Source organism: Cimex lectularius, unplaced genomic scaffold (assembly GCF_000648675.2).
Source record: "Cimex lectularius strain Harlan isolate CLEC.00 unplaced genomic scaffold, Clec_2.1 scaffold187, whole genome shotgun sequence".
NCBI classification, from domain to species: Eukaryota; Metazoa; Arthropoda; class Insecta; order Hemiptera; family Cimicidae; genus Cimex; species Cimex lectularius.
Genome location: NW_019392726.1, coordinates 57,366 through 80,389, shown reverse-complemented (window position 1 = coordinate 80,389; position 23,024 = coordinate 57,366). Strand labels below are relative to the sequence as shown.

General features: G+C 32.4%; 1 protein-coding gene across 11 annotated transcripts in view; it reads right to left on the bottom strand.

The window, feature by feature from the left end:
- The window catches only part of LOC106667833 (sodium channel protein para), an 89,821-nt gene extending 79,920 nt beyond the window's left edge, over positions 1–9,901 (bottom strand). For all 11 annotated transcript variants that reach the window (XM_024226722.1, XM_014396076.2, XM_014396069.2 and 8 more), the window contains exon 1: positions 9,648–9,901. The gene's annotated coding sequence lies outside the window, so the exon portion shown is untranslated. The remainder of the gene's footprint in view (positions 1–9,647) is intronic.
- Between the last annotated feature and the right edge of the window lie 13,123 nt (positions 9,902–23,024).

Genomic DNA, 23,024 nt, shown 5'->3' with positions numbered 1-23,024 from the left:
GATCGAAACGTTGGCACGATAAAGAAAATGTTTTTCTGAAACCTACAACACACCAGACGCATCTCACGATTTCTAAATAAATAAAAGTTAATATTCATATTTCAAAACTATCCGGTTAGTTTGAAAGAAATCAACTTGACATGGAGTCCATTTTGTAAAGATATTTTACATTAACAAGAGGACGACCAGGTTGGACCACACTTTTGTTGGTGCTTCTGCCCTCCATTAGACGCAAACAATCCAAGAAGCTTCTACCAAGTTGTGGAAGAAAGGAAGCAGCAGAATGCATTAAAGGAAGCAGGAAATCGAATTTTAACCGGACTCTTAACAAGACACTGCAGACTAAAGAATTTGAAGAAGATTTGTATAATCCAACACGACAGGTACAGATTCTGCAAGGAAGCAGAGAACACACGACAATTACGATTGCTTGGAGGAGTAAATGTTTTGGGATGCACAACGTAACCGTAAAAGAAATTCAACCACCGGAACTAATAAAATTTGTAGAACTAGGGCTAACCGTTGTGCTATAGATACATAACCGGCTCGTAATACTCAACCCGAACATCTAAAACTCTTTCGTTTCGTTGTAAAAATCAATAATTTTCGTTTGGCTGAACCATTGTTTAACCTAGACGACTTTACTGGAAGTAAACAAGTCTATATTCTAGTCTTTCGTCCAAACATTTATTTTGATAACATCTTTAACTAGTATAAAGGCAGCAAGATTCCTTTTCCTTCCTCAATTCTGCCAAATGCGTCGCATGACGTTTGACCCGGGAAAAACACTAGTAGAAATAAGAAAATTATATTCGGTTTTATATAATCAGATCGGTTTTCTATAAAATACTATTTGTCCAGAATAATCTTTTTCTAAATCTTGACGTTTCAGTCAAAACTATTGACCTCAAGCTATTTACAAGAGAAACTGACAGAAATATATGTGCTTGGAAAAACAATTTGTTTATTAAATTTTTACATCCAGACTTTTTGTCCTTAACAAGCATTTTTATTTTAAACAAAACAGTAATTAGCTAAGTAAATTGATTTACCATTTGATCATGTCATTCTGCTGAAGTCTCAAAAGTGTTTATAACTAAAAGTAGTTAGTGAGATGATAATTAGGTTTTCTTGACGTCCCTGTTGGAAAATTTCAATGTTTTCCGATATCTCGTTTTTAGTTTAAAAAAAAAGTCGGTTAATTTCCTTTGATTTCCCTAAAAGGTTGACAAATATTATGAAGTCAAACCGATGAAACGGACTTTTACAAAACTGGAAAGACTGTAAGTGTATTTTTTATTCTGAAAAGCTGGAGATAAATTACCTCTTTGTACCGTTTTAATGTTTAATTAAGAGGCTCCTTTTGTAGAAAATTAAGTACATTAATTATTATTTATTTAGAAAATTCCTTAAAAATACAGCGTGAGATACGAGTAAATGTATTTTTCCTTTTTTTCATAAATGAAATCTAAGCCTTTTTTTGTTTTATTGTAGTAAATATACTTTGTAATAAAGCGAAGTAGGTTTTTTACAACCTTACTCAATAAAAAAATCTGTTTGCATGGCATGATAATCCTTAAGAGATACATGTGGAAGACTATGGGATGATTACACGATGATTATGTAAAAATAAATATCTTTTAGCATAAACGAAACATTCACATTAATTAATCCTTATGGGAGGAACAAGAAAAATATAGAAAAGAATAAATGCCAATAAGTCATGCCCAAAAAAATAATAGAAAAACATATGGCTCGAGTTATAGACAAGTAGAGCAAAAGGTTTTCTAATAAAAAACCATAACACCTTCTCAACCTTGTGTTGCTTAAATTTGCTCGCATGCATAGGAAACAATAGAACGCTAAACCTTTAGGTTTCTGACAATGGAACGTCTCGTTTCAAATAAAGTTCAAAGCGACTTTTACCCATTTGGACTTAGATTTCAACAACTTTGGTGTGAGAACAACACCTAAATATTTATTGAATCAGTGATTGGATTATAGTTGGACGATCTGGTTTCTCTCTTGCATAAGAAACAATAAGCCAGAAAGCGCTGTGCTTGGGGATCATAAGCCCTTCTTCCTCTATCTCCTCCTTAGCCTACCTCTCTTAAAAATCATCAACTGCGACTTATTCAAATTAACCTCCACTCGCATCGTGCACAATATTTCTCTAGGCTATTAATTAGTTTTTTGGCGATTTAGCTATGACTCACAACAGCTCAATTTGCTCGTGGCTCGTCAACGGACTCTCCAAAAATTTTCAGTTCTTACTGAAAGTGGTGTAAAAATGCACAGCCATGAACCTATTAAATTCTCCTATCAAAAAAGTACATCCAACTGGATTATTGCGCTTGGTAAAAAACCTATTCCTCTAGGGTAGATGTCAGTTATCTAGGATTACACTTGGATGAAAAGATGGGCCACGCTTGTTGAAACTCTGATAATAGAAATCAAGTACACCCAATGCATCAAACATCTGAAACTGTTGGGTTCTCCCAAGCCAGCACCCAGTGTATCCAACCTTGGAATCAAAAATCCTCAGACCAATCGTCAAACTTCTTACTACGCCACTAACCTTGCTATCCACAACGTCCTCAACATTCCTTTTGTCAACTAATTGGTCATAAAAGTTACACCAACTTCTCGATCCGTCCTAACCCTACAGCCCGAACCTCTATACACCATTCCGTATCCACCGTGTCGCCTAATCGACGATAACCTATAGAACTCGTTCCGTCTTAATCCTCATCCTGACTGCCATCATTGCTGTTTCTCATGGTATTTGTCTTCCAGGTGCAGGGATGGTATATAACCTGTGACCTTGTGCAGAAAAAACGTTTTGAGATCACATTTGTAATTTGTACAAGTGTAGGTTACAAATTAAAAAATAAAACTGAACCATCTTTAAATGTTCAGAAGCTTCTTCATTTAGTAAAGACAATTTAACTAAAAGCCACTGTTTAACCTGTAAGCAAATAATTATTTTGTCTTAATATTTCATCAGGTTCTCCAACCCTTCTCTTTATCCTATCAGAAATTCAAAGCACGGGGAGAATGATACCTTATTTAAACGGGTTGTTATCAAACAAGTTTCCTAAAAGCCAGATTCCTTTCGTGATCGCTTTATGCCCTGAGCCACCGCACAGACATTTCCCTCATATTAAATTTACACGTCCTCGATGAGAAATCGACATGCCGACCGAAGACGATGACCCCCCCCTTTATTGAGGGTCAATTTATTTTGAGATATTGACTGAAATAATTACCTACCTAGAAATTGTCCAGGACAAGTTATTTTAATAAGGAATAGATTTGGAAATTAATATTTGCTGTTAATTCTATTATTATAGAATTAATACTATTATATTATATATTATTACATACGTTAAGCCTATTATAAGTATAGAATAGAAAATAAATTATAAAAAATATAGAAATTTAATAATAATCCTATTTACAAACAAAATGGATAGTAAATTTGGCACAGCAGGCCAAAAATAATGTTCAATATCATAATAAAACAAAAAAGCTCTTAAGTTCTGTTTTATCGATTAGTTAAATACAAAAATACCTAGAGATTAAATCAATTTTTATTCAATTTTTTCTAACAGAAAATGTCACATATATGTAAGGTAAAGGACATTACAACTAGAATATAAACATGCAAGATAAGATATGACATGTTTGGTTTTTAATTTTTAATTTAAGCGCTTGCAAATGTTAAAATTATCGTGTCGAACGATCGATTGGGCAATCTTTATTTTATTTAAGCAAAGTAGAAAGGTCAAAGCAAAGTTGCTGTTTGAAAAGTCCTCAGTTAAATTTAGTATGTAAAAAATGTCGGGTATTTTGTTTTTAATCAAACAAAAAAAGTTGATGTCTGCATCACTAGCGTGAGACTTCCTAAATAACCTTAAAAATTGGGATCTACAAATAGCCTGATGCTCAGTTATGAGAGAATTTCAGAGAACCAGGCAGCTGACAGACTATCTAAAAAATATCGAACAGAACATAAGACAAAATTCATTTTGAAAAATCCCGGGAACATATGCCAGGAATGAGACAAGCAAAAATACTATGTACTCGCAAAAAAATAAAAAAATAAGAAAACTTCTGGGAGAAAGAGGAAATTGTTAAATAGTCTTTTCCAAGCGATTGATAACAGAGATCTTTGAAAGAATGGTACACAACCTGGCAGATCTTAAGTTTCTCCACCTTCGACATCACCTAAAAACTCCTTGCTTCAACATCCTTAAAACTAGGATATTCAAATAGCCTATCATTAATGTGGCACCCAGGTTATGATGGAATTCCAGACAAAGCAGCAGATACTTGTTAAAACAAAAGGAGCCTCGAAGCGATTCATACGCCCAAATCCATACGGTGGCATAAATTATATCTACATTAAAAAAGAACTGGAAACTTTCGTTACTAAATAACACAAGAAATATTTACGTATGCCGGGAATGTAGCAAGCAAAAGATTGCAAAAAAAACCAATCCGTGAAAGAGGAAACCCCAGTCTCTACAATAGAAAGTGAAAGTTTATTTAATGGATCTGGGGTTTCTGGAGAACATAGGAAATACTGGAAACGTATGCCAGCATGAGACAAGCAAAACAGCCGGCTGTATATTCGCAAAAATAACCAAGAGAAAGAAAAAATCCTCCTCTCTCTTAAAAATAATTAAAAATAGTTACATATATAGTAGCAGATCATGCCATATGAAATAAAAAATATGTCTATTAACATATGACCAATGTCAACTATGTCTAGATGAGACAGACAACAAATCATATCCTACACAACAGCCATGCAATAACTAGGAAAAGTGCTTAAGGTGAAATCCCTACCATCAAATTCATTTTTTGGCATAATTTATAGCCATATTAGGACACGAATCTTTTACTAAAGAACACAACAGAAATTGCAAAGATAAAATAAATTATTCGCAAAAACCCAAAAGTAATCTCTACAGAAAATTAAAAACACACACAGGTTTATTTACAGAGATAAGAAAACATGTTTTATAAAACCAGCCAATGTAATTTTACAAAAATCACAAAAGGGCAAAAAACTAAGACAAAACCTACCTTCCAATTGCATGAAATTTTAAATTTTAGATATTAATAAAAATGTTATTTAAAAAAGAAATATTCTTAAGAATTATTGTTAAAAATTTTAAGAATTATCATCAAAATCTTATTGTATTTATAATTTTAGGTTATTGAAGTTCTTTCGTATAAGGTATTGAATATTTGTAAAATTTTCTCTTCCTAAGGGGAAGTTCTGGTTGTATTACTTTTGTCCTCTTTCAGAGGTCTTCTGAAGAGAGATTTTTATCATCTGATGACACAAGTTATAGATTTGTACAGATACATGAGTACATTTATATCTATGTGTTTTCGATGAATTTACAATTTTTAAAAGGTTTCCTCCTAGCGTTTTGCGAAGTTTTAATGTTCTAGTACTAGGTTTGCTCAAATTTTGTGTAAGAATCACGCACGTTCTTTATTTAAAAAAAAACTCCTGTTAATATTAAACAATATGAACTTGAAGTGAAATGATGAAATGCATATCGGATAAAAAATAAGATTAGATGTAAGGGGGAAAGTTTACAAATTCACGGAAACAATCTATTCACAAACACAATTAGAAGTTGTTTTTCCACTCAGAGAAAAGTGGAAAAAAACTAATCTGGCCTGTCCCTAACAGAGAGGTTTTCTGTATTATAGATTGTACGACGAAAGGACAGTCTTGTCCTTTATTTAGAGTGCCCCCTAACTAGTTGCGTTAAATAATTTCCATACTGACAAATTCTGTAAACTGAGGTTTTAAACCGAAGAGTTATCATAGGTTTCATTGAAATTTTGAGTCCAAACAGTACTACTTTCTTGGCTTTGTAGTTTGAATAATAATTATTTTGCCTTAATTTTTTATTATTGTATTATTAATAGTTAATGTTTCTATGTAATTACGGACTTCCCATCATAGACGAAATTTAAAAAAAAACATCAATTTCTATTCTGTCAAGGTTTAATATTTGAGTCGTTGACACGGCGCTCATCACAAAAATTGCCGGGTTTTTAAAGTCAAAATTGACTCATATTTTAATTCACTTTTTTTCAAAAATGCCGGCACCTGAGGGTTTTGAGTAATTTCGTTGTACAATACGCTACTAAAAGTGATGTGTTTTAAAGTTTATTTTCCAAAAATTGCTCTAATTTTTATTATTGAGATGTGGTTTTGCAACATAAGGGAAGTAACCGTAGAAGAAGGGTTACTTGTTAATATGAAATTGCCACCTTCTGAGAACATGTCAAACGTAAAAATCGAAAAAAAAAACAGTGGCGCAACTATTAACCCATGTGGCACACCCGCAACTTCTTTTACTTCAGACGTCTCTAAACCCAGGCTTATTGCATAAAATCATTCTTTGGGTATGATTACATAATAAAATCATAAGTGAAGTTTCAATAATTTTAACTTGTATTTTCCGCACTTAGGCCTAGGCCTGAAAGAACATCTAAAAACACTCCCGCGTCATGTCCTGTTTCTGTGTTTTGACTCTAGTCATGAGGTAATTAATAATTCTTTCAAATAATTAAACAATTAAAAGGTCGGCAGGAAAATTATGTGTTTATATTTCTATTTTCCTTGGGGATCATTTTAATGTAAAAAAAGTACTTCGTTGAATAAAGAATTCAGAAATACGACAGGATTTTATGAAAAGAACATGGAGAATGCTTTTATTAAATCAAGTAGTGCCATAGTCGAGGTGTCAGTCGTATATTTTTTTTTTGTCGACTCTGTCGTGAAGTTTTAATACCTTTGAGAAATTTTCTAAAAATTTTGGACTTTATCTGAAACAATCCAAATTTCATCACCTTTCTAGAAAGGATGTGTGACGACGTTATAAAATTTAGTTCTATTCCAGTCTCCCGTCTTCATTTTTCAGCTTCATACGTTTGTTGGTTAACTATTTTCATTTTTTTCAGTTTATTCAAAAGTTTATTCGTAAGTCTGAACAAGTATGTTGCCAAAGTATTCTTTTTCGGCTTGCCTTATACATGGAAGAATTTCTTTTTCTCTAAACACGAGAAGAAAGATTCTTATACATTTTGAATTATTTCAAAATATTTTAACCGCACGTTTTCCAGTTCTTATAGTTTTTTATGCTAGTAGAAATCAAAGGTTTATTATTTAGCAAAGAACGAAGTATTTTCACAAGCTAGTTCTTGCTCGGTTATGCTAAACCTGCACGCCCTTAGTAAGTTGAAGGTGACATATAACTCCGACGCCTTCTTTTAACAAAGTTTTCCATCTAATTACTTTTTATTTTTAATAGCACTTAACATAATATAACAACCACTGACATAGAAGAATTTTAGAAAATTATAAAATGAAAAAATTCTTTAATATTAGTTCACATTGAAATGATTTTACAGTGCAGATAGACATTTTTCTTAAATTTATTTATGATCCCACCTTGAGTTGGCTAAGCTCCGTAGGATTAATTACAGGTATGTTAAAAAGTAAAATCGTGATCCAGATTAATCTTATAGATAAGTGAAACACACATTGCCGCCCTGCTAAGAAATTTATATTTTAACCACTTAATCTTTTATGTAAGATTTTGGTTGAAATGAAAAAGAGTCACGAGCGGAATTCGAAAAAGATTAAGTAATTGAAAAACGTAATTTGGTCAGTAGACCACTAATTACAATAGATTTATATTTTAATTTTAGCCTGTTTTTATAATTTTGAACTTTTGGAGAAATACTTACTTTATAAATGTTAAATATTAAATAATAATAAATCGTATTGATTGAAATGATATTTTAAAAAGAAATTGAAATAAAAAATGTATATTCAGGAAAATTTTGTTGTCGGAGAGTGCAGTTGTGTTAATGAAAAACTGAAAAAAAACTACTTGCCATCTTTCATTTAAAAAAAAGCTAAAAAATTTCTAAAAAATATATTAAATAAAAACAATCATAAAAATTTAAACTAATTATTTTACTAAATTTGTTTTTATCATTGTAAAGCAAATTATTTATTTTAAGAAATTAACCAAAAAGCCAATTGTAAGGCGTAAATGATTTGAAGCACAAGATGAGTAAATTGTTGATATTATTTTGTCCTGGGGGAAAAAGGTTAAAGAAATAAAAAAGCCCTATGTTTTTTCGAATAGAACGTTGAAAGAGGTGAACACAACAAAAGTTAATGTAGCACATTGCGGGTGTAATATCGATGTTTTGGCATTTTAGTCTTGTACGTCAGCAGAGGGAGAAATATCGACAAACTAGAATTGTGGATGAAACGTTCGAACCTTTGCGTTTACCGATCCGGTTGGAACATTTCCATATTTGTATTTTAAAAGAAAACAATATATTGAAGATTAAAAATTCCTCGGGTTTATTATTCGGGTTTTTTACTTCTTTCTGGGTTGATAAGGCTTTAGGATGTTGTCAGTTTTGCAATTAGCCACTCGCTCATAGCGTGCTCGCAGGCACGACATCTTACAAAATAATCATTCCCAACATAGAAACCGCATAAATGTATATAACGTAAACAAAACTGAAAAGTACCAAAGGAATTGTTATATTGAACATTTTCAAACGTTCCTTTTTTTAAACATTGTCGTAATAAATTATAAAGTTTTATCGAATAATGTGTTAAAACATCTTAGGTTATAAAAATCTGCTGAAACGGGGCTTGGTCAAATAGTAAGTGGGTCGAGTAAATCCTTGAGAAATGTCGGTTAGAGGAGGGTTACAGCAATGCGACACCAAGCGCCCCACTTGGCTCATCCCTTGATTATATCACTCGACAGGCTTTTAAAAACGTATCTCAATAAAAATTTCGTATCAATTAATTAATTAACTAAAAAGTAAGGGGAAGAAATTTTTCTATGGTGGAAACTGTAGGACGTTTTTCTCCGGATCGATGACGCTAAGAATAAATTTTTTTAAGGTTTTTTCTGTTTAAAAAAATTTACTTGGCAATTATTCAATGGGGGAAATTTTGGTTTTAATTAGTATCGGTAGACAAATTTATTAATACAAAACGCACATGAATGCATGTAAAATATATATTATATTAATCAAATCCGACTAGGAAAATTTCATTTTTCCGATTCTTTTGTCCAAGAGGGAAAGATTTTTCGATTTTTCTATGAAAATTCTTAGAGATGAGTGGGTCACCTGAGAAGGTTTAAGCTATGGTCAAAACGCATGCGCTTCACGCTATACCAACTTTTCTGCTAATATCAGGGATTCCCACCAAGCTAAGAAAAAAGTTTTAGGTTTTATTTGCAGGTGCCGTGCGAAGTGATGTATAATTGAACTGTCAATCAATGCATATATATTTTAAATTCAAAAGCAAACAGTCAATGAAATTTAATAAAAATGTAACAATTTTTTAATAATGTTTAAACAAAAAGTATTTACATGTTCAATGAGCGAAAAAAATTGATGATTTCTAGCTGAGACAGCAAATTCATCGGCTTAGGAAATAAAATTTAACTTTTCGTGCTTGCTCTTTATATAAAATAAAAATTGAAAAAAAGCGAAGTTTTTTTAAAGGATTAGGTGTTAAGCGAACCAATTTTGGGCAGAGTGTAGCTTATATTCTGTTTACGTACCTTCTAGGGTTCCAGGAGGCTCGTTTTTGGCCAGCCTAGATCAAAAACATAACACACACAACACTTCAGGGCATCTAATAGTGGTAGGAGGCTAATGCTACTTTGCTGATGTCCAGGCTGTACCCTCCCACCGTACAGCTATCACCCGAAGAAACGGAAAAAAACAACCAAGGAAAAACGTGACCACTAAATAAAAGAGAAAGCACAGCCGTGGTCGTTGTGCGGTGGAGATGGGTAAGGCCTGCCGCCAGACTGCGCTGAGCCTCCCCTCTACTGGTCGATACAACCCGCCCCCACCCCTCAAAAATTACATTTGACACACTTGTGCAAAGTCCATTCACCAACCCCCTCCACCAACAACTAAATATTACATTTCACTATTTAAATAATCCGATTTCGAAGAGAAATGAACTCCTTTTTACATGTTTACCTGCACAGAATTGATCGAGAAGGGTGTTTATCTTTTTTTCTTTAAACAAGGGTGGAACCACCAAAATAATGTCTAAAACAGTATCCAGGCATAAATTGATAACACCATCAAGTTTTAACTTTATCAAATCAAAAAAGCTAATAGTTATCAGGTGTATAAACATTTTATTAATTCGTGACATTTATGTTTCGTACCTCCTTAATATATCTTGAAAAATAATAATGAGCCCTAACAAAAAATCAACTTGTGAAAACAGTCCCTGTTATCTTTCAAAATCGATCATTGCGTGTGGAACGGAAACAGTATTGAAACTACCACTTACTTAACAGTTCCGTCCTTGATTATTAATTAAAGCAACAATATAAATGCAAATTTAATAGCATTAGTTTTATTACAAATTCATTTAATACATACACAATTCGAAAATCACATAGATTTCTTTATATAAGAAAAACATACGCACAACCATAACTGCAAATTTTAAGCACTATATATTTCAACTGATATTGTTATTTGATTGATGTTAACACGTAAAGTTTTAAACAAACATCTGCAAGGGTGCAACCGTAGAGGAACGAAACTTAAAATTCTTGGCTTTTCTGAAATCATTGTTTTTTTTACAATATAATTTTTTTAAATAAAATATAATAATAACATTGTCTGTTTTTTAAGTATAAACTTAAACTATTTTCGTTTGGGGTTTCTTATGGCTGGATATAAATGCGGCGCTTGAACAACCATTCCGCCTGACTGATAAATTATGCGGGTTTGCCTACTAACAGCCCCTTTTCTTAGAGGAATTGAATTCAGAAAATCATCATTATAAAATATTCCCATATAATTTTAAAACAAAGTAATATTTATTGACTATGCTTTATACCTATATCTGTTATTGTTATATTGATTAACGTTGAAGTAAAGTTTTAAACGAATATGGGCGAGGGTGCAACCGTACAGGAACGAAACTTAAAATTCTTGACAACTCAAATCATTATTTTTTTACAATATAAATTTTTTAAATAATATATAACACAATTGCTTGTATTTTATGTATAAACTTAAACTATTTTCGTTTGGGGTTTCTTATGGCTGGATATAAATGCGGCGCTTGAACAACCATTCCGCCTGACTGATGAATTATGCGGGTTTGCCTACTGAAAGCGCCTTTTTTTAGAGGTATTGAATTTAGAAAATCGTCATTATAAAATATTCCAATATAATTTTAAAACAAAGTAATATTTATCGATTATGCTTTATACCTATATCTGATTAACGTTGAGGGTAAAGTTTTAAACGAATATGTGCGAGGCCCAACTGTAGACGAACAAAAAGTAAAATTCTTGACATCTCAAATCATTATTTTTTACAACATAAATTTTTTAAATAACATCGTAATTATAAATTTAAAATATTGTGATATGGGATTTTTTGTTGTTGAATATAAATACTGCTCTTGAACTGCATTCCACCTGACTGATAAATTATGCGGGTTTGCCTACCTACACCCCACTTTTCATAGGAGTATTCAACCCACAAAATCATCATTATAAATATTCAAATAAAATTTTAAAAAAGTAATATTTATTGACTATGATTTATACCTATATCAGTTATTATTGTTATTTGATTAACCTGGATAATAAAGTTTTAAACGAACATGAAATTTAATGTGCAAGGTTGTAACTGTAAAGGTAGGTAACCCGAGAATTTAAGTGACTGAAGCTCATATCAATATTATTTTTTGAAACAATACATTTTTTGACAAGAAAAAAATTAACAATTTAATTATAAATTATAACCATTTTTGTATTTTCCTTTTTTTCCGCCCGGCTTAATTATATACAACACGTATTATGCACCAATGCACAGCGGGAAGCCCGACTAGGCGATTTTCACCTTGACGACTTACATTTATTCACGCTAATAGATACATTCACACAATAAAATTCAAGCATTCAGTATCCTAAGTTAAGCTAATTGGATCGACAGTCCTGTGGGTGCTCGATATTCCACACAGACAGTATCTATACTCACAACCTTTGACGCAAATAAATACACTCACACAATTGGGTAGTCACCAGGGTTTTTTATTACGCCAGTGACTACCTGACACCCTGTAAATATATAAAACCTAAATAACCTAGACTACTTTGGTGTGTTTATGGTTACTGGATATTCCATCACAGCCACAGGAAAACACACTATAACGTTCACGCTAATAAATACAATCGATTAAATTAAGGATATTTTTAACCTACAAAAGGGTTTCCTATATGCGACCTATTAGTTTATCCCCTTCACGTATCAAATCCTTTTTATTATAATCAACACTGTGCCATAAATGTTAAATCTGTAGGCAGCCAGACATTATTCTTTGCGGTGTTAATTCCTCGCATTCTATCAGTATTTACAGATAATTGTGCGCAAAAAGGGCATCTTCACGGTTCTTCTTTGGCAAGGAGAAGCCCATGTGTCATCCTGGTGTGGCTTATCAACAGGCGAGTCAATATGATTCAATGTTTATCCCATTTCCTCCACGGTCTACGATTTTTCCCACAGTTTTATTTCATGTTGTTTGCCGGCCTGGTTTGCCCAGCTGTTCTGCCATTCTTTCCACCGTCCGTTTTTAAGATAATTTTTCCATATGCCGTATAATTTACACTAAAAATATTAAAATACGCAGAGTGAATGTCAGAGATATCACGCGCCTAATAGTAAACTTTTTTTTAATTAGGCATATTTTTCTTTGGTCTAGTCATTCATTTCGAAATGAAATAGTACAGAAAAATTTCAATCTTACAATCAGGAAATTTAAAGTATTATACAAAAAATTAAGCTTAAAATTGGCAATAAGATACATTTCAAAGTTAGTTTCTGTAAAACTACAGCGTTTATTGCTAAACAAATATTTGTAACTGGAAAAAGTCATTTCAATGACGACAGAGGAGACGGAACAATGCTTGCAAGAACTTAAAATACCTGGATCATCGATTCCCAGTATAACGACTTTACTGCTACCATTTAAGGTTTCATTAATCTTCCAGAATTCAGTCAATTTTTTTGTCAAGGATATAGTTACTGCATCGTCGGGGATTTTAGTAATTTTTTTTTTGGGTTGAAATGAAAAATTCAATATACTATTTTATAACAAGTTGGAAAATCCGCTTTTGGCCTTATTTTTAGATTTAATACGTTGAAAATATGAAAGAAGGGTATTTTCCCATTTCAAAGACTATTTTAATGTTTTAAATGAGCGCCCTATTTACACAACCTGACTTCAGAAAAAGTAATTTTTCAGGAAAGGCAAAAATCGTATGTAGAAGTTTTGGAAATAGGGACGTCAAAAAAGATGTTGGTTATTTCAAGAGAATTTTATTGTGTCAGTTTGTTTTCGTCTTTGTTCCCGGAATGTTAAAATTCATCATATTTTCTTCCTGATTAATTGCTTTGTTTAAGCCTAAAATTTATTTTCTTACTGGAAAAATTGTTGACGTAAAACACAACTTATTTTCTTAATTTATATCTAGATGTAGTTCTATCTTCTTGTATATTGATTCATATACGAATTTTTATACAGAAACTTGTCTTTGTACACTATTTTCAATTTATCAGTATAATCTGTTATAACTTTCACTTTACCATATTCAATTTGATACGGTCTAAATTTAATTTTTTAACACAACTCTATCACTTCCTGATACCAAGACAAATTATTTTCTTACGCATATTGAGTCAATTTCTAATTAAGTTTTGAATCCTCTACACTAATATCTTGCAAACATAATTTATGTTCAGAAAAATTATATACATAAAAATATGTCTCTCTTTTTCCAGATGCAGGTTGTTCGGCTACTTACAAACTTTTCCATTAGATTTTACATACAAAAAGGAACCAAAAAGTCCTAGTTAACTATGGTCCAAATTTCAACACTTTAGGAGTTATTTCACTTTTTCTGATTTTTTTACATTTCACGACCTTGCTTCAAATAAACAATGATAACTCCAAAACTAAAGGTTTTTGGACAAATCTGTTGATATTATTGAAAACTACGTTAAATTCCCAATAAGATGTGATCATTACCTAAACTTGTAAACCTTCGTAAAATAAGCGTTTTAGTAGCGAGAACTTTGAAATTTTTTTTTCAAAGTTGAAAAACTTACTATGGCGATTCTAAACTACTATTTCCAAACCTAGAGACCAGAAAATTTCAGAAAACGTACTCCATTTAATATCCTTTTAAATGGTGCAATTGCTTTTTTATTTTTTTTTAATATGCAGAAATTGATGAAGGAAAATAAAAAACTGTGTTGAAGGATTGGTAAGGTGGAAAGATTAATAACAACAAAAAATAAAAAACTTAAAGAAATTTTGAATCAATTTATTAAATTTTTTAAATCTTGATACTAAAACGTTTATTTCACGAAGGTTTACAAGTTTAGTACTGATCACATCTTATTGAAAATTTAACGTTGTTTTCAATTTTATGAACGGATTTGTCCAAAACCTTTTAGTATTGGAGTATCATTGTTTATTTACAGCAAGGTCGTGAAATGTTAAAAAATCAGAAAAAGTCGAAAAACTCCGAAACTGCTGAGATTCGTACCATTAATTAGGACTGTTTGGTTCCATTTTGAAGGGAGAATCTACTGACAAAATTTATCTACTCGGGTTATAAACGTGTTGAAAACGAACACCCTGCATAATATGTAATCAGGTGTATTTTGGGATAACGAGACCATGTCCTTTAGAAATTTCTTTTCTGCGTACTTCTCTTAATTAATTTTGTAAAGACAGTTTAGAAATTAAATATTACTGTTTTGTATCTTATTTTCTTTTTTCCAGCTTGTATTCTCTTCTAAATCCTAAGCTTTTCGATTCTTACAAGTAAATTAACTTATAAAGTTCCCATGGTTCAATAGTAATTTAACCTTTAGATCAAAACGAAGCAATTAGAAGATGAACAAAAATTGTATATGGATCAAGACCATCAAACGCATTCTCGGAGTCTTTTGTTATTACCGGGTAAGGAAGGGGTGGCCGGGAGGGATCGTTTGGCTTTTCCTATGATGCCGTACTTTATTGTCATACAGAATCCACTTTTCATCCCCGTCATTAATTTTCTCTAAGAAACGGACCAATTTATTGACGTTTTGAGAGTAAACCGGGGTTAATAAGAAACAAACGCGTCCTGTTAAATTCCTACGGCTCGACGAGTCTAGATGCGCCTACAAACGAAGTAACTCCAAATGGGAAACTTCCTGCGATAAGACAAACATTCCCGCTATCTAAGGAGAGGTAACCGTGGATGATTTTCGATTAAAGCTTTGAATCTATGTTACATCTCCTTACTGCGCAATTTTGTCTTACAGTGAAAATTCTTAGTTAAACGAGTTTTTTCTTTATACTGCTACTCTTCTATATTTTAAATTAACTTAATCGCTAAACAAATCGTCCTAAGATTTCGAACATTAGCTAAGAGAAAAGCCAGCAAAATTTTTAGGGCCGAATTCTGAGATTTTTTTAAATAAAGCAAGTAGTGTTTTGTTAAAATTGTTTAATTTCAATATCTATATAATTGTAAATACACTACTCTTCAAAAAAACGAAAAGAAAAAATTTGACACTGGTTTTTGAATGAAAACATGGCCAAACTTAGAAATGCTTATTTTCTTATCCTTTTCGATCAGAGACGTTCACTAGGTCTCATTTTTTTAAAAAACATTTACGCCAAATGAGATGCATTTTTAAAATGTTTTCCTAACTTCAGTCATTCATCAGTAAATTCAAATATTCGGGAACATGTTAATTTTTGCACTTTTTACGAAAACACGGAGCCAGGAAATCGTCCTGGAGCGGCGCCCTATAGCAATCACTCCCTCTTCCGATTTTCAAGAATGCATAAATTTGAACCGTCATGTTTTCGCAAATTTTACCCTCTACAACTTTTATTCCAAGGACTTGTACAAAAAAATGAACAGGGAAGCGACTGTTCTTACTTTAACCTTTTGGGATGCAGAATACTTCTGATGGTCGATAACCACTTATTTACCTCATCACAGAAAATCAATTTTTCCTTCCCATTTCACAGGCGTTGCGGCAGTTTGGCTTCGAATAACGTATTGAAAAAATAGGTTTATGTATGGTAAAATCGGGAAAGAGAGCGATCTATTTCTATTAGCACGTAAAAAAACCACGTTTTTTGTCCAAAAATTGCGAATAACTCGAAAACGGTTGAGAAGTCGGGCAAAGTGGAAAGTGATCAATCGAAAGCTTATTAAAATTTTCTTTCGATTGTTATAAGGCGCCACTCCGACGATTTTCTGGCTCCACAGCTCTATTTGAGTTTTCGTAAAAAGTGCAAAAAATAACGTGTTCCCGAAATTTTGAATTTAGTAATGAACGACTGAAGCTAGGACAACGTTTAATAAAGTCATCTTGTTCAGCGGAAAACTTTCGCTAAAAAATGGGACCTAAGGTCTGTGACTTAGAAGTCTGAGAAAATATGCATAATAATTACTTTCGATTAATTAATCTGTATTTAAGGTATCGGTTGAGATAAAAAAATGTCAGTGTCACAAGCGGGATTCGAACCCACGACCTTTGTCTAAATACGCCGCTGCTCTACCACTTGAGCTATCGTGGGAAGTTAGTGTCCGAGTTGATCGTCCCATATTGAAATCATACGTTGATATGCATACGCTCGATATTTCGACCACTCAACGTAATTATCACAAAACCCAAGGTCTATTTATAATAAAGTCGATTTGATTGCTACTAGTTACCGAACTAGATTATAGAATATGTAGGCATACAGACATATGGTGCATAATCAACCAAAACCACTTTGAGAACGTGTATTTTATGACCATCTTGCATTGATTTAGTACTAATGTTAGCTTTAAGTTTTCTTACTCCTTAAAATTTTTATAACTTAAAATACAAAATAATTAATTTATCAGATATTTGATCGATTAAACAGTGTAACGGGCTTGTAAGCCTGTCCGAAGGGGGGGAGACCAACAGTTCTGCAACACTTACAGGTCTTGCGGGTTTAGTATACCGAGAGCCCCGTTTAAAAACGTCCGAATCGGAAAATATGTACTAATTTTTAATTATTTTTATCAGCTTATGCTTAATTATATAATTACTCGATTAATTATACACAATTTATTCGAAATGAAAAATTTGTGTCACAGGCGGGATTCGAACCCACGAGCTATGACCTTCGGCTAAATACGCCTCAAGTGGTAGAGCAGCGGCGTATTTAGCCGAAGGTCGTGGCTCGTGGGTTCGAATCCCGCCTGTGACACTGACTTTTTTATCTCAACCAATGCCTTACATACAGATAAATTAATTGAAAGTAGTTATTTGTCAATCGTACCACGAAATCTAATGGAAATAATAATAGATAGAATAAAACAATGTTATCATTCAATATAATCCTTCCTATACATCCAAGCTGCCTGCTGTATTACACCAATGCAGCCCAATTGGATCCACTCAACAAATTTAAAAAAAAATTCTTGTAAGTTCGAAGAATAATCTTCTATGTTCAAAAAGAATAAGGCAAACCGCTATAAAATGGAAAATGTTCTTCCTTGCTTTCAAGTCACAAAGCACAAAGTCTCGTTCAGAAGCTTGGTACGGTTTGTAGTTCAGGTTAAGCAACTCGTCTCTTAACTTCACCAACCATCTGATGGATCGAGGATCTAAATTTTTTTTTTCAAGTCAAACTTGCACACTTTACTTTCGGATTTAGTTCTCTGTATATTGTGTTATGTTGGGACATTGTTTTTGCCACAAAACTCCTCTCTCAGGGATTCTCTAACCAATATAATTAAAGAATGAAGGTTAGTCTTAAGTGCTCGAGTGTCACAAAAATCAAAATTAGGGTCAAGGATAGCGATGGAATCATCATGGAGCTAGTGCCTTCCATTCAAATGCCAAAAATAGCCCTTTTTGCTATTTCACACGCCATGATCTTTGAAAGCCTGTGCGATGGTAAACCTATAACTCTCGTCATGTATTTAAAGTGGGAATTTAAAATAAAAACATATATTGGGTCCATTTTGAATGAGCACAGATACATTGATTAAACCTAAAATTTCTATATTGTGTACGTCATTGTATAAATTCATTTTCACATCTTACATGTGTTTGTATCATTTAAACAATGTTTATAAATCCCAGGCACTGAAGATGATCTCAATAAAGATCGAAACGTTGGCAGGATAAAGAAAATGTTTTTTTAAACCTACATCACACCAGACCGCATCTCACGATCTCTAAATAATCATTAATTAACGGCCGTCTACTAACCACTATTCATGGCGATTTAATAAAAAGATAAGTAATTAATAACCTGTAAAGTGATTATAAATATTTGCAAATATATTTATGAATTTATTATAGATGGTATTTATTACTGTACCGATATTTAAACGGTCATTATGTAAAAATCTTTCGCAATGAGAAATTTTTAAGAGCATTTTATCTAGGCGTACACCTTTTATCGTAAAAAAACGACCGACTAATATTTATATTGCTAAGCAATTTTCAACGAGGCGAGCAGTTTAGATGTGGGTCAGACTCCAATGTCCCAGTCAAGGCCTCGGAAACGACAGAATTCGCTTTGTTGCCCCGAACCAGTGAAAGAAGGGAAAAAAATCATTAGCCTAAAGTGGTTTCGACGCTCGAAACTCATTAAAGTCGAGAGATAAACTGTCGAGTACCCTATTACTTTACCAATGACTTGTAGGCTAAAAATTTTAATTTTTGTCTCACAATAAAAATAACAGTGGTCTATTCGTTTTCCAGTTTACCTCAGAAAATCCAATCACGTTAGAACAACTTGTACATTACTTAAACTTAGTGTTTTCTTACATGATATGATTTTATGCTGAAAATTTTCTAAAAACAAACTTTTAGCGTTTTGTATTTATAAATTATTTATTTTAAATTGACCTGGGCAAATAAGTAAATATTAGTCTAAGAAATTAAATTATAAATTAATGATTATTTGGAGGTCGTCAGATGCGGTCTGGTGTGACGTAGGTTTTAGAAAAATATTTTCTTTATCCTGCCAACGTTTCGATCTTTATTGAGATCATCTTCAGGGCGTGGGATTTATAATTGTTCAAATTTTACAAGTAGATGAAGGATGTGAGAAAAAAGTGAATTTATACAATCTAGAAAATTTTAGATTAAAAAAAATGAAAAAAAATTTTAGACTCAATCGTACTCACTCAAAGTGTTTGTTTTCCGTGTAGATGTGTCATTTTTGTCTTGTCGTCGTTATAAATTAACAACTAAATTACGATCAATACATATATAAAAACAATTTCACCTGGTCTAGTAACTGTCTAATAATTTTATTATCTATAGTTTATAAAAATTTAAAAAATTTTTTTAATTCCAATTAATTTTTTTTAATGTAAGGTCTTGGTTGAGATAAAAACTCATTGTCAGGAGCGGGATTCGAACACACTACCTTCGGCTCAATACGCGCTGCTCTACCACTTGCGCTATCGTGACCTCGATCCTCTTGGACACCAACTCTCCATCTACAACCGTTCGAATTTTCTCTCTTTTTGCCATTTCCAAAATTTTCAAGTGGTAGAGCAGCGGCGTATTTAGCCGAAGGTCGTGGGTTCGAATCCCGCTCGTGACACTGACTTTTTTGTCTCAACCAAAACCTTACATAAAAAAGAATAATCGATTGAAAGACGTAACTTGGTCAATTGGCCACTAAAACATAAATGGATTAATATTTTTTACGTTGGAAAATGAATCAATCTTGATGGAAAAAGTAAATTGTTTAAATAATTATTTTAAAAAAATATATATTTATATAATTTTCACTAAAGAAGGGTTCTTATTACTTATTTGATAGTCACTTATCGAGTTTTGCACCCAGTTTCTAATAAATTAGGGTACTACTGTCAGTTGGTTAAAAAAAAATTATTTGTCCGACTTAGTGTGCTTGACGTTGTGTATTTCCTAGAAGTTGTTGCCATGGCAATTACTGTAAAGCTAAGTCACGCACACAACAGATCGATGCCACAGTCCACTATCGATCATAACTTTTACATATTTCTTTAACCATACTGTCAAGTAGCCGTTGTCAAGAGGATTTCCCGGTCACAATGACAGTTTTGCCACTGGGTGGTCTATACTGTCAATTTATTAGTAAATTCATTCAAAATATATCTGGATTTTTTTCTGCAATTTTCTCAAAATAAATTGAACAAAATGGCGTGTATGTATAGTTCAATTTTCATTGGAATTGAGTAAAATGTCTTTTTTGTTTGATTTTTTTTATACATTTAAAAAAATATTAAATATTTGTAATCAATTTTTCTGACTGTAAAATGTATTTTTTTTAAACTTTTATTTTTAAAATGGTTTTCACAATTTATATTTGTGCCATCAAATCAACAACAGAGTCAAGAAGTCTTCCACTGTTGGACGAATTCCAACGGAGGGAATATAATTAGGAAGGATTCACGTCCGTTTTTGCTACAAAATCGAACTACAGGATTCAGCCTCACCCTTCGGCTATCCAAAATGGAATAGAGAAGAAAAAAATTGCCGGTTTGGAAAAAGGAATTAGAAGGGACACGTGTGGGCCGACTCATGCGATAGTGCAATTAACTACAGGCAAAAGCCAGGGCAGTTTCTTTAACACGCCACCCAAACCCAAGGTAAAACATTCTGCACTGCATCATTTGAAAATATTGCTACGGCCCTTTTACTATAGCATGAGGTTTGCTAATCTGACCGATAATTTTTTTTATTACGAGGGAAATATATTTTTAACATAAAATTACCGACATATCAAATCAGCATGGTAATAATTTAGAAAAAAAATGATGTAAATTGAACCAATAGAAATGTTTGAATAAAATCGGACACGACTACTAAAAAAAATTATAAAAAATATAATAATCAAAAATTACCCTTTATTTAAAAAAAGCAAAATAAGCATTTTTTGGAGTGTTAAAATTTGCTGCATATTCAGCGAGGGATTCCAGTTCGATCATTTTTTTCAGAAGGCAATAAAGTAAAGAGAGTCAAACAACGTTCACTAATTTCAAAATTAAATAATAAAAATGACGCGACATTTTCACAATTTCGACATAACTTTTGATTAATAAAACATATTACAAAAGATACCCCCTTACATGGTATATGCAGTGCCATGTAAATATATCTAAATTAAAAAATAATAATTATAAAAAACTCGGAACTACAAACGACCTAACGCTAAGGTTATTCCTTTTTTTTTAATCATTTTATTATAATCTTATTTCTTTCCCAGGTCATGGGAGAATTTCAGGCAACGAGACAGACCTGCTTATTCCCCTGACAGAATACCACGTGTCTGTGGTTTTTTTTCCAAACGCTTCTCTCTCACCTCTCTTTCTGTTTCACCCATTCTCTTTATCTTTTTCAATTTTTCTCCACCCTCTCTCTTTCTTTCACTCTCTCTCTCTCTCTCTCTCTCTCTCTCTCTCTCTCTCACTCTCTCTCTCTCTCCCCTTCTCTATCTCATTTACTACTTAATGACTCACTCCCATTCCCCACTCACGCTTTATTTCTCTCTCTCTCTCTTTCCTTATCAATAATACTCACCCACTTTCTATATTTCTAGATTTCTCTATTTCCTTCACTTTCTTTCTCAATCTCTCTCTCCCTCTCTCTCGCCCTCTCTCACCCTCTCTCGCGCCCTCTCTCTCTCCCTCTCTTTCCTTATCAATAACACTCACCCTCTTTCTATATATCTAGATTTCTCTCTTTCTTTCACTTTCTTTCTCAGTCTCTCTCTCTCTCTCCCTCTCCCTCCTTCTCTCTTGCCCTCTCTCTCGCCCTCTCCCCCTCTCTCTCTTTCTCTTTCCTTATCAATAACACTCACCCTATTTCTATATATCTAGATTTCTCTTTTTCTTTCACTTTCTTTCTCAATCTCTCTCTCCCTCTCTCTCGCCCTCTCCCTCCCACCCTCTCTCTCTCTCTCTCTTTCCTTATCAATAACACTCACCCTCTTTCTATATATCTAGATTTCTCTCTTTCTTTCACTCTCTCTCTCTCTCTCTCTCTTATCCTCCTCTTCCTATATTCTCTCTCTTTTTATTTTTGCCTCTCTTACTCTCTCTCTCTCTTTTCATTAATATTAAAAAAATTAAAGCTAATGTATTAGGACATCACAAACAGTTTGCAAATTTAAAGAAAGATAATGTTATAGAAATCAAAATTGATGACAGTATATTAATTTTAAACAACAAAATAAAAACTCTAGGCTTAGTAATAGATAAATATTTAACCTGGAATACATATATTGTTAAATCTTGTAGCAGAATAAATTCCATTGTATACCAATTAAAAAAAATAATAATAATTTTTCGATGTCGTCATTCTTGTCCGCTCCGTATGACTTCAACAAATTATGAAACAACAGGTCACTAAGAAACTAACTATTTCATATTAATAATTCATCCGTGAAGCTAAAGCTTTTTAATGCACTGATGCTTCCAAATTTAACTTAGGGCCTTGCAGTAATTTCTTTTCTTTCTAGTAAAAATCTTCATAAGTTGTAACTATGAATATGTGTATTCGCTATATCTGTAATCTACACTATTACTCTATAATTTATGACCAATACTATAATTTATCCATTTTAAAAACTGACAATTTGTTAAAATACTAAATTTTGACTATTTTCCATGACATGATAACAATACAAAAATAATTTAATTTTTATTTAATTTATTTGATATTGTTTCTCATTTTAAAGTAAAAAAAAAAAACTACTTTTACACCTTCTCAAATTGCATTTAAAATGCCTTTGCATCATACACACTGTTTTTATAATTTATTTTTGTTAAATCTGTAATACTTTACAACAATTTACCTTAATGTTTTAAAATCATGTAAATCTAAAAGTATTT